General features: G+C 50.0%; 1 pseudogene; it reads right to left on the bottom strand.

Moving 5' to 3' along the window:
* Positions 1-841: 841 nt before the first annotated feature.
* On the bottom strand, positions 842-8804 carry LOC125756431 (uncharacterized; annotated as a pseudogene).
* Positions 8805-9361: the final 557 nt, after the last annotated feature.

The raw sequence follows: 9361 nt of genomic DNA, 5'->3' as shown, positions 1-9361 counted from the left end.
AACAGTTTGACAGGGCTGAAGGCCCACGTTCTAAACATGTCAGTGTAAATAAGATATTGGAGCAACGCAGTAAGATAAAAATTAATATTTAGCATGTTCGCACAGCAGTGTTCTGCTAATATAATGAAAATTTATATATTGCATCGAACAGCGCATACACAAAAAGCAGTACCAAATAAAGAAAATAAAGCAGGTAACCAGCAGCAATAAAATAACACCAGTTAACCTTACATCACAATACAGTTTCTAAAGAGTAATCTCACAGCATCAGAGATAACTAACACCACTAAGTAAGATTCATACCAATTCCAAGTTTCCTAAATACGCGCTAGATAACAAAAAGAAAACGTTAAAACACCCTTCTTGCGCCGCTTGGTCGTGCAAAGCGTTGGAAATGGGAAAAGAATAACAAAAAGCTATGTAGCAAAAGAATAACAAAAATAAAGAGAGGATATATTTACAAAACTAGATCACCATAGGCATGTCAGTAATTTCACATCTGGCTATACAGTACACCAGCTTTCGCAAACGCAAATGTCAGCTCTGCGACTATACACTGTTCATCAGACAAGCTAGGCCATCGAAGCGGCCTCGGACAGCACCCTTTGCAGTTTGTTTCAAAGCGGGGACAAATACCAAGAAAGTCCTCGAAGATTTCGTCGCTACCACAGGTGCCAATGCCTGCGCTGTGACAGCACACCACAAACCACGGCGGGGTTTATTCTATGGTGAAGCGGGAGTTCTGATACCGGTATAGCTTTCACTCCTATGTGCTCGTGCCCGAACAATTTTCCCATGAATGCACCGCAAAGGTACAATAGGGTTTCATTATGCCAGCATATTAGTCTAGACGTATACGTCGATTACTGTGCGCAGCATCGAACTTGTCAACAACACGCTGAAGATATATTTTATGGGAAAGAGATCGCTCGACCGCGAGGACAGCTAGGTCGCTCAGACGGTTGTTGGTCATCCTGCTGCGAAGATAAGTCTTCATACTTTGAACGCACGAAAATGTGCGCTCGCAAGATGATGACGATGCCGGTATCGTCACAGCGATAACATCTAGCTTGTGCAGTTCGTGAAAGGCTAGCTTATACTCTCCCAAGACAGTCACCAATTGCATCAATCTTTCGATCTTGCACTTCCTTTCAGCTTCGATGCGCTGAAGAAGTTTTATTACCAACTTGCACTTTCAACTTCAACTTCAACGCTGTCGATGTCGCATGCATAGTGCTCAGCGAAAGGCTTGAGTAAGGAGATGTCCATAAAATTGTCACTCTGGGGGTGGAGGGCGCTGTCTCCGCAGAGTACATCATTATTCTCCGTGAACCGCCTAGTCAGTTCCGCAATGAGGTGGTCCAAAACGGGTTGAAAAACTTTGACTGTCAATGTTTCCTTTGAATCTGGAGACTTCTTCAACGGGCCGTCCTCCACTCAATACAAACTGCTCATAATGGAGCGGAATACGCTTCGTTCTCTGCTTTTCCCTTTGGGGCACCCCGTCTCCTCAGAAATACTGCAGGTTTGCGCGCACACAGTGTCAAATGCGCTCTGCGAATTTCTCATTTCGAAGAACTCGTCAATGACTGTGCGTGCCATGATGCATGCCTGACTAAGATTGCAGTCTCTACTTTGCAATAGGTCCGAAAGAACCTTAAGGCGGCTAAGTACCTTGGTAAATAGGCTTAAATGGAAGAGAAACGAGAAGTTCATGTGCTCAAGCAGCCCCTAGCTTCCGTTGCCCGCCTGCTGTTTGTAGCGATGACTTCGGCGAGACATACAAGGATTGCAGGAAAGCTTTTATATTGCAGCTCTGCAAGCCGCTATCTGGCAGGCCCACCGTGTATCGCTTAGACGCTGTAGCTCTGTCACTGACAAAGACAACCTTTTTTGCACACCTACGTACATGGAGTGAACGGCAGATCCACTTAGGAAGACATAGAGGCATTCCAAAAGAGAGAAAAAATCCCTCACCGGTTTTATCGCCTTGCAGACATCCACGATGACACGATTGAGGCGGTGGTTCACGCAATGTACTACAATGCCTGCGGCACTTTCTGCCTAAACAGCGCCTGGACGCCCCTTGAGGTACCGCTAATGACACTCGCACCATCATATGTTTGAGCAATGCAAAGCTCAGCATCAATGCCGCAGCGATTCAACGTTTCCTTTACGAAGCTAAGGAGCGACCTTGCATCCAATTGCTCAGAGTTGCGGAATCCAAGGAACCGCTCAAAGACAGTTCCATTGACGTAGTACCTTACTACAACTGATACCTGTTCCGTCTTGCTTAGGTCCTTGGTTTCATCGACGATAAGTGCGAAGCACTGGGAGCTTTTTATCTCTTCCTTTGTACTTGTTAATGTGATCTGGCTGAGAATTTCGAGAATCTGGTCTTGCATCGAATGATGAACGTACTTCGCGTTCGCTGCTCCACCCTTCAATTTCTTTGCTACAATTTCGTCATATTTAGCAGACAAGTTCAAGAGCTCAAGGAAGTTTCTCTTGTTTTCACTTGTGGCACCTTCATCGTGGCCCCTCTGAGCGATTCCTTGAACGGCAGTAAATCGCAATATATCTGCAACTCTTGCTATTCGCAATGCCCACGAACTATAGGTGGCGCGCCGTGTTTTTCAAGATGGCGCCAAGAGGAGGGTCAACCCGTTTGTTAGCATAGGAACAGATAGGACGTGCGGACGTACGACCCGTGCTGCTTTCACCGGATGAAGTCATGAGCTGCGCTGAAATGGATATGAGACTAAAATGCTTTCCCAAACCATGGAAAGTGCTAAGTACTCGCCACCTAATTATTTGCTGCGGCGTGAAAGGTTATATTTCAGCTCCGTTAGCGTGCATAACGATGCTTTGCGAAATCCTGTGCGTGCTACATAAAACTGCATGAACTAGAACTGACGTATGAGCTGAACGGCACTCCGAGGTAGTACGTACTGAGCCTGCCTGACGGATTTGCCGCAGTAGTAGGCCGCGAGCGAGTAGCGCCATCGCTGCTGCACGGGATGGTTCGCAAACATCATACGCCGTCGTCATTACTTGCGCAGTCGGGAACGCGGAGTTACGTCTTCAACGGAACACAAGCACTTCACATCCCATTCAGTATTGCTTGTGTCACCGCCATGCTGAGACTCTAGCCGTGTGCATGCAATTCACTTCACTCGCATGTTGCAGGTTCGATCAGCACGATTGAAACATGAATATCGAAAAGAATGCACACGTATGCTTTCGCAACGGCGAAGTTAGCCGAGAGGCGTGCATTGCGGCCGTGACTGCACGTTCTATCGTTATAACCATTTCGCTTCGCTGGTCGAGCTCGAGCGTGTTGGCGGCATGCGGCGCTCCATAATATCCACAATAATTGATACATGCAATGCACAAGAGGAACTATGCATTTATTTTGATCTCGCTGTAGGACATTATACATTAAATACAATCAAAGTGACTTACGAGCGTGAGAGAACATTAACGCACGAGGGGACGTGAAGTGCAACTCGCTCCTCGTGAGTTAGCAGCTGATCGTTCATCGTCGCTGTCACTCTCGGTGCTTGCACAGTCTTCAACGTCCAGTGAAAAATCCTAGTCTTCAGGATGGTTTCTTTCAACATCACTGCTCAAAGCAATCTGAAGAATTTCCTCCGCCGAACGACTTCGACCACTCCGCGTCACCACGTTTACAATTAGAGAGGCGTCTGGGCGCGAAGAACACTCTGCTCTCAGACCGGTCAACAAGCAAATCCCTTGCAGTGTGCTGCCACCTACCAACAAACGTACAAAAACAAGCGGCGCAGCGCTGGCTATGAAATATGAAACCAACACACTGGCAAAGGACGGCGTGGAAAGCGTTCGCTCCACGAAAGGCGTCGAGCAGACGCGTTCTCGAATGATCGAAACGTCGCTCGCACGATTCGTAACAGCGCTTTGCTGACAAAGGATAGAGGTATCGCCAGCTTGAGATCGCTCAGTTATACAAAAGCACATCGCGTGACCGCGGGACCTCCCGCGTGCAGTGTTATGGGATTCATGCACTACAAGAAACACTGACCAATGCTATATGCAAGTAAAACAGGCTGAGCGTCAACTGATTATGTCAGACGATAACATTTAATTAACCTACGTGGCTACAGGAAGCCTCGCGAAGATGTGTACGCTGTGAGCTATAGTATTGAAAGTGCGAGTTGCCACGTATTTTCACGAAAACTTCGCGTCTCGCAAGAACGAATCAGATTTCCTGTGTCACGGAGGGCCCGGTTTGTTCACTGATGCAGGGAACATGCAAAGTCGTAGTGTTCTTTTCTTGCCAACGCGTTAACACTGAGGCTAGCACAGCTGAACAAGGGAGCGACTGCGTAGTGCTGCCATTTTGTCGTCTACTAGCCCTCCTCGAGAGGACGCTCCTGAATTCCGCTTGGCGGCGCGACAGTCTATGGGCATTGCGAATATACAGGCGATTTTTCTGCACCTCCCTGGAGTACGCGTCGCTGAGATGTGATGCAACTGATTAATTGGCTTACTTTGCCTTCCCGACTTCATCTGTGTGTAGGAAACCCACGATGCCTGGCAAGTCTTATGCGCGAGTGAGTTTTCGTGCTTTCTGAAACCAGCGTCTTTTCCTAGGGCTTTTTTTCCAATTACTGTATCCACCATTGACAAATGCAGATTTCTCATTGGCGCCAGTTGAAAACATTCTGCAAGTGTAACAGAAAGCTGCGTCAGCCTGCGCGCTGTACTCCAACCAAGGAAATAGACGATACCAGTCCGAGTTTAAGCTCCTGCTCAATTTGCCGTACTTCTTAGATGGAAATGGGTTCAGTATTGGCTGTGTGGGTTGCTCTGCCTTGAATTTCGAAATGTCCAACTGGCCTGCGCGGTCGGCATCTACAGAGGCGGTGAATTCGGTCGCAAAATCAGGTTCATCCCTTGCTGCCCACGATGCGGAGAGCTTGTCACATTCGCTGTCCATATGCATCGGCGAGGACGGGCAAGCGTCGTCAGAAGCGGCGCTACACACAGTCTCTTCAAGTGGAATCGAAACGGAGCACTGAGCAGAATTTTCTTGTTCTTGGAGCGTCCGCGATTCTTCGGTTGTTGAAGCAGAACGCTCGGGGGGACGCCTTTTTGCTTGGCCCGCTTGCTCGAAGTCGAAAAAAGTCGGCAGTGGACCTTTTCTGCGACATACTCAGGCAATGAACCCAATGTCCTGTAGGGTAGACCGCACTTTGGCGTGGCGGCAAGACGGGCTGGCGTTTCCTCCTGCATCACAAGCACTGCTTGCTAGCGATCGAGTACGGTGTAAGAAAAAGACTCCCACGGTGTAAGAAAAAGCGAGCAAACGAATCTAACACCGCGGCAGTTTGTCCGCTTTGTTTATTGGGCGTGCCGCATTGGCGCCGCCGATAGACGACATGCGCATCCCGCTTGTCGTGTTATGGCTTCCGTTATACTGCTTTTCAGGGATGCGCCTGGGATCTCCGCATGGCCAAGGTTCAACTCTGCCCAGTTGCCGAGCGGAGTTCGCATGGAAAGGCATCGGAATCGGCTCCGTATATTGTCACTTTTAATACAAAGGCGAAATGCACAAGGCGGCGATACAAGGCCCCAAGTCCCGAACGGGGTCGGCACAGCACAGCAAAAACAATGGCACTGGCGCGAGAGCTACAGCGTCTTCGTCTGCCTCTTTCTCGCTGGCATATTAGGCGCGTGGCATTGCCCCTCATCCCGAAGGAGCATCGCCTCGATGCTCAACGAACACTTACGGTAAACATACACGAAAACATAATGTCATCAATGTCACAATGTGCAGTATGGTTTTAACCGCACCACGTGCACAATCTCGGGTCGTGGCTGTCGGCGTCGTGGTGATTGGCTTCCGTCCGGAAAGACTTCGTAGTTGACGTCTCTCACTCGTCGTAGCACTTTGTAAGGGCCCAAATACCGACTGAGAAGCTTTTCAGAAAGACCTTTGCGGCGCACGGGGGTCCATATCAACACTTGGTCACCCGGTTGGTAATCGACTTGTCTGTGGCGGAGGTTGTAGCGCCGTGTGTCGACGTCCTGTTTTTCTTTATGTTAACGCGGGCCAGTTGGCGTGCTTCCTCGGCTCGTTGCACAAAACACTCAGCATCTTCGTCAAGATTGTCAATGTTGTCAATGTCGCAGGGGAGCATTGCATCCAACATTGTCTGGACATCACGACCGTATAGGAGACGAAACGGCGTGAAGCGTGTGGTCTCTTGCGTAGCGGTATTGTACGCGGATGTTACGTAAGGCAGCACCTCATCCCACGTCTTGTGCTGTACGTCTATGTACATAGACAGCATATCAGTCATCGTTTTGTTCAGCCTTTCGGTCAGTCCGTTTGTCTGTGGGTGATAGGCTGTTGTCTTGCGGTGCGTGATGCAACTTAGCTGAAAAACCTGCTCAAGGAGCCTTGCCGTAAACGTCATTCCTCGGTCTGTGATGACGCAGGAAGGAGCGCCGTGGCGTAGTACAACGCTCTCTGTGAAAAACTGAGCGACTTCGGAAGCTGTGCCTTTGGGAAGAGCGTTCGTTTCAGCATAGCGGGTTAAATATTCTGTAGCGACGATTATCCGCTTGTTTCCCGAAGACGACAAGGGAAATGGGCCCAGGAGGTCCATGCCGACTTGATCGAAGGGTGTTCTGGGTGGCTGGATATGGTTAAGTAACCCTGCAGGCTTAACAGATGGGGACTTTCGGCGCTGGCATTCGCGGCAGGCTTGAACGTATTGTTTAACGCAAGCGGCAAGTTTCGGCCAGTAGTATGACTTGCGTACCCTAGCGAGGGTTCGGGTGATGCCCAGGTGGCCAGATGAAGGTTCGTCGTGGCAGGCAAATATAATTTCGTCACGAAGCCCTGCTGGAACGACCAATAGATAAGTTTTGTTGCTGGCAGCATCGTTCTTCTTGTACAACACGCCCTGTCGCAAGCAAAAGGATGACAATCCGCGAGTGATATTCGGGGGCAGAGATACGTTGCGGCCTCCTAGATGTTCCATTTTAGGTCGCAATCCAGCGTCTGCTCGCTGCCGTGTAGCTAAGTCTGTTATGCTTACGCCTCCAAGAAAAGGGCAGTCATCTTCGAGGTGTTGAGCGGGAGGTTCAACTGGCGCGCGTGATAACGTGTCTGCATCTTCGTGTGCGCAACCTGACTTATACACGACAGTGACGTCGTACTCCTGCAGACGTAAGCTCCACCGTGCTAGTCGTCCGGAAGGGTCTCTTAAGTTCGCGAGCCAGCACAGCGAGTGATGATCCGTCACTATCTTGAATGGGCGGCCATAGAGGTACGGTCGAAACTTAGCAAGTGCCCATACGACGGCAAGGCACTCCTTCTCCGTGGTACTGTAGTTGGACTCCGGGCGTGATAGGGTGCGACTTGCGTAAGCGATGACACTTTCAACTCCCTCCTGCCGCTGTACGAGTACCGCGCCCAGACCGATGTTACTGGCGTCGGTGTGAATTTCTGTTTCGGCTTCCTCGTCGAAGTGCCCAGGAACAGGAGGTGATGCCAGGCGATGGCGAAGCTCGGTGAATGCAGTTTCTTGTTCAGAGCTCCAAACGAATGGTGTGTCGTCTCTAGTGAGTCGAGTAAGTGGTTCGGCAATTTTCGAAATATTGCCTATAAAGCGCCGGTAGTATGCACATAGCCCAAGGAACCGCCGAACACTTTTCTTATCGGCAGGAGTCGGGAAGGCTGCTACAGCGGTGGTTTTCTCGGGGTCAGGACGGACGCCTTCTGCGCTCACAAGATGCCCAAGGAACTTCAGTTCTTCGTAGCCAAAGCGGTATTTCTGTGGCTTTAACGTAAGGTTAGCCGACCGGATTGCCTCGAGTACTTGTCGTAGTCGCTTCAGATGTTCGGAGAAGCTGGCTGAAAATACGACCACGTCATCTAAGTAGACAAGGCAGCTTTGTCACTTTAAGTCGGCTAACACAGTGTCCATCATGCGTTGGAAGGTAGCTGCCGCAGAGCAGAGACCAAACGGGAGCACTCGAATTTCATAGAGGCCATCCGGCGTGACAAGGGCGGTTTTTTCGCGGTTGCGCTCATCAACCTCCATTTGCCAATAGCCACTCTTCAAATCAAGGGAGGAAAAATACTTCGCTCGCCTTAGCCGGTCAAGAGAGTCATCAATACGTGCAAGCGGATAAACGTCTTTTTTTGTGACGTTGTTGAGCTTCCTGTAATCGACACAGAAGCGAAGCATACCATCCTTCTTCTTGACCAGGACGACGGGTGATGACCACGGACTGTTCGAAGGCTGGATAACGCCATCGTCGATCATTTCCTTCACTTGCTCCTTAATGGCTGCGCGTTCTTTCTGCGAGACACGGTATGGCTGTTGGTGGATAGGTCCTGCGTCATCGTAAGTGATTATCCTGTGCTGCGTGATTGGCGTCTGACTCACTTTAGACGATTGAGCAAAGCACGTCCTGAATTCAAGTACCAGATCTCGCAAGGCCTTCTTGTGCTTTTCTGACAGTGTGTTGTTGATGTCAACATCTGTTACGGCTTGTCCATCGCGGCTACTGTCTTCACACGTAAAACACTCAATGACGTCCTCCAAGGCTTCAGCGTAGGCGACGGCAGTGCCACGGAACAGGTGACGACGCTCATTTGTGAAATTCGTGATCCTGACCTTGGCTTGACCGTTCCTAATGTCGACGATGCCTCGTGCCACAGAAATTCCAAGCGCCAGCAACAGGGAGACGTTGCACTCTGCCAGTGTTTCACCATCACTTGTTCCTTCGGAAGTCACCTGAATCATGATACTTGCACGAGGTGGTATTGTCACACTGTCGTCGGAAACACGAAGGGCGGCTGTACGGCGGCAGGTGTCCTTTGACGTAGCCTTGACTGTAGAAAAGGAAATGCAGCGTCTGCGTAGGTCGATTATGGCACCGTATTCCCGAAGAAAGTCCATTCCGAGAAATAATTCGCGGGAGCATTCGCGTAGCACGAGGGAGCTGACCAAAAACGTGGAACTTCGTATTTGTAGCCTCGCAGTGCACACACCAAGCGGCGTGACAACATGTCCTCCAGCCAGCGAGAAAGAGGCAATTGAACATCTAAGGTTTCAAGCCCACGCTGTTTGCTTCGCCTGTGTTCTTGTACGCTTATGGACGACACGTGTATCCGTGGTATATGCCTGCTGTCTTGGGTTGCCCAGCGCTCGCGGTTATGCGAGCCTAGCAGGGCGAAGCATATCCTCTGCCGAAGCGGTATGTGAGGGGAAGGCGCCTCAAAAAGAGGCTCTCGCATCCGAGGCACGAACTTGCTGGTTCACGCAAGCAGACCGGACTGCAAAGTGTAGACCCCTTCTAA

Source organism: Rhipicephalus sanguineus, chromosome 11, assembly GCF_013339695.2.
Source record: "Rhipicephalus sanguineus isolate Rsan-2018 chromosome 11, BIME_Rsan_1.4, whole genome shotgun sequence".
Taxonomy (NCBI): domain Eukaryota; kingdom Metazoa; phylum Arthropoda; class Arachnida; order Ixodida; family Ixodidae; genus Rhipicephalus; species Rhipicephalus sanguineus.
The sequence above is the reverse complement of the archived record's forward strand: the minus strand, read 5'-3'. Positions and strand labels throughout refer to the sequence as shown.